Consider the following 3,852-nt stretch of genomic DNA (forward strand, 5'->3'; position numbering starts at 1 on the left):
TCTGCTCTCTAAGTTCTTAGAGTTGTATGGGTTGTTGTGGTGTGGCTCCTTGGCCTGTCTTGGTCCCTCGTGCCCATCCAAATGATACAAGTGATAGGTTTTCTTTTCATGTGAAAGGTGGGTTGGTAATTGAGTTGTTTTTTTGGGTATTCTTGAAGAATGGCCTTGGATCATTTGTAGGGTAGTTGGTTTTCATCTTCTCTCCACCCCCACTCATAGCACATGAGCAGTAATGTTGGCCATGCTATTCTTGAGATGCATATGTCAACAATTCCCTTTCTACTATCTATGTTCTTGGAGTTGTATCGATTGTTGTGGTGTGGCTCCCTAGCTCGTCCTGGTCCGCCATGCCCATCCAGATGATAAAAGTGATAGGTTTTCTTTTCGTGTGAAAGGTGGTTTGGTAATTGAGTTATTTTTTTGGGTTTTCTTGAACGGTGGTCTTGTGTCATTTTTAGGGTGGCTAATTTTCATCTTCTCTCCATCCCTACTCAAGAGCACATGAGTGCTAATGTTAGACATGCTCGTCCCTATCCCTTGTGCCCATCCGAATGATAAAAACGATAAGTTTTCTCGGCACTCCTTTGTGCCTTCATTGTTGCGGTACCAGATGGAAGCCCCAAAACTCTGTCATGCCTATGTCGCTATCGTGCCCCTCGGTTGTTGCAAATAGAAAATTTTGATTAGGCTGGGCAGTCATGTGCGGCTCCATTGAAATTGGCTCCTCGTTATATTGTTCACCTCTTCCCTATTTGGTGGGGAGAGGTTTGATTTTCATGTGAAAGGTGGGTTGGTAATTGAGTTGGTTTTTCGGGTTTTCCTGAAGAATGACCTTGGGTTGTTTGTAGGGTGGCCGATTTTAATATTCTTTGCATACCCACTTGGTAGCACATGAGTGGTAATCTTGGTCATTCTTTTCCTTGGAGGCATATGTGAACAATTCCCCTTTTTCTCTAAGCTCTCAGAGTTGTATTGGTTTTTGTGGTGTGCCTCCTTGTGATGGCTATCCTATTCATTGTTCAGCTATTTATGGTTCCAGTTCTTATGCTTGTACTCTTTCTGTGTTGGCATTATCATTTGAGATGCATACATTTAAGAGGAACATGGAAGGGTTTTGGTTGTAAACCACCTACCCCCCCTCTTGGTTTCTTTTTCTGTCGAGCGATGAGAGGATTTGTTCTCCTTGTTGTAAAGTTAATGGTTGGCATTCTTTTAAAAGTTCACATCTTCTGTGGTTGTGTTCACTTTGAGGTTTTGATAGATATGGTGACCCATATGTTTGATCGAGTGGTCAACTTTTTCCTTGCATCTCGTGTGCATGGTAGAATTTTGCGGCTAGAAATATTAAGTCACAATATTTATGGGTATTTTTTCTTTCAAGTGTGTATGCAATCATGGTCCAATTGGGAGGAGGCTTGCTACGTCGATGGTGGGGGATATCTGGAAGAATGATTTCGAGGTGTAACACTTCAACCTCCCTGGTCTATGTGGAGGTGCTCATAGGTGCAAAGTATTCATTGTCCAGTTGGGAAAGATGTGGGCAATCTCTTAGGTTGCCTGTATGTAGGGTGCGTGGGGTGCAGAGCTGCTTAATCCCTCCTCCTGTTTGGATATGTTCTTGTATTGTGTAGCGAGCCTCTTGATTTGCATTTATTTTCTTCCTTTTCCTTCACATCATGGTTTTCGTAGGCAGTTAAGTGATCAAGGTCCACCATTGCTGCTGTCTGGGTGGACTCCTAGGTGGCCTCAGTGCAAGGTAGGGAGGGTTGGGAGACATTTCTAAGAGATGTTGTGGGCTCGGTCGATCTTGTTTTATTTCCTTCCTTTTCCTTTGCATTGAGGCTACTGTAGGTGACCATGTGATCGAGGTCCATCGTTATTGTTATCTGGGTGGACTCCTCGCTAGCCTCTGTGCAGGGAGGGGAGGGTTGGTGGGCATTTATAAGAGAGGTTGTAGGCTCTGTTTGTCTTGTCTTATTTCCTTGCTTTTCCTTTGCATCGAGGCTGCCATAGGTGATCATACGATCGAGGTCCACTATTTCTACTATACAAGTGCAATCCTAAGTGGCATTAGTGTGGGGTGGGGATGTTTGTATTGCCTCTCTAGGATAGGATTTGTGGTCAGTTATCCACATTTTATTTCCTTCCTTTTCCTTCGCATCGAGGCTACTGCAGGCGATCGAGAGATCGAGGTCGACCATTGCTGATGTCTTAGTCAACTCCTAGGTGGCCCCAATGTGGGGTGTGAAGGGCTAGGGCTAATTTATAATATAGAGGTTGTGTGGTTGGTCATTCTCCATTTATTTCCTTTATATCGGGGCTACCGTAGGTGATCGGGAGATTGAGGTCCATCATTGTTTCTATCCGGGTGGAATCCTAGTTGGCCTCGGTGCGGGGTGTGGAGGTTTTTGGAAGCATTTCTAAGGGAGTGGGTGAGTGATCGCTAATTTTCTTGTTGGTTGGGGCATGGTTGCAAACTTCAAAGTGGCCTTGGTGTGTTGTGACTCGGTATGTCTACCCAGTTGTTCGCCATGTCCTTGGCATGTTGTGTGCGTTTCCTTGTTGGGATGCAAGAGGTGAAAGGCATAAAAGTTTTACATGATATTTTTATATCTCTTTGACTTGATGGGTGTTCAAGTTGGCTCTTGGTAAAAAAGCACCCAAAATGCCCTTTGAAGTGGGAGGGTGCTACCTGGTTGATCCTGCTAGTATTCATATGCTTGTCTCAAAGATTAAGTCGTGCATGTCTAAGTATGAACTAATTTAGACTGTGAAACTGCAGATGGCTCATTAAATCAATTATAGTTTTCTTTATGGTACCATACTACTCAGATAACCATAGTAATTCTAGAGCTAGTATGTGCACCAAGTCCTGTTGGGCATCGAATACCCTGCAGCATGATTTTGGGGCTCAAAGCCAAAGTTATGGTCAAGTACAATGTAAAAGACTCCGTGAAGTATGGGTACGGAGCACAAAGTGTATGATCGACTCATATGGTTGTCCACCCTAGGTCATGTAAAATAATATATTATAATGTCGGCCTACCCATGGTCAGTGAACCATGGGATTGTATAAATAGAGCAAGGCTCTAAGTTGTAAAGTAGTAAAGTCTTAAATTTGAAAAGATGGAATAATGTATGTGTAGCTCTGAGTCTATAAGTCTATGTCTTGGGTTGTAATAGTAGGAGGAGGCTCTGCAGTTGTGTGCACAGAGGCCTATTAGACTCTGAAACTAAGTGTGCGGACCCTTGCAGTTGAGTGTGCAGGGTGGAGTCAGGATTGTAATTGAAGAAGAGCATTAATAAAGATAAGTTTGATTCTGAATTCCTATGTATCAGTGCTTCCTTTTATGTTCATGCATTATACTATTTTATGATTGCAGGAGTTTATATAAATGTTGAATGATGAATAATACTATTAGACCTACATAAATAAGGTAAGTACAATAATAATAGCACAATAGGGATAAAGGATCATGATCATACTTTCTTCACGCTCCTTATTAGGCTGCGTGAAGGCAGTTGCATAGGTTGAAAGGGATAGACAACTGTGAAAAGCAGCACGAGCTCAAAGGTTTAGACTGTGAACCTTCCAAAATCTCCATCTAGACATCCCTGGGGTGTGAAAACCTAGTTCTATCACCCTCCTATACTACCTTGGGTGAGACCTCAGTTTGCACACTGCAGACTGTTGCTGAAAGGGCCGGTAGTTTCAGGATTTGTTTGGCTAAATCACCTCTGAACCTGGGTCAGGCCCCAATAATCAAACAAATGGTTCCATTGCCAGGACTGAGATCTTCATAAGAGATATCTGATGTTAGAATGTTGGAACCCAACAAAGAATGAAATTGA

The sequence above is a fragment of the Pinus tabuliformis genome, chromosome 8 (genome assembly GCF_031772625.1).
Source record: "Pinus tabuliformis cultivar Carrire ecotype Pingquan chromosome 8, CPIR1, whole genome shotgun sequence".
NCBI classification, from domain to species: domain Eukaryota; kingdom Viridiplantae; phylum Streptophyta; class Pinopsida; order Pinales; family Pinaceae; genus Pinus; species Pinus tabuliformis.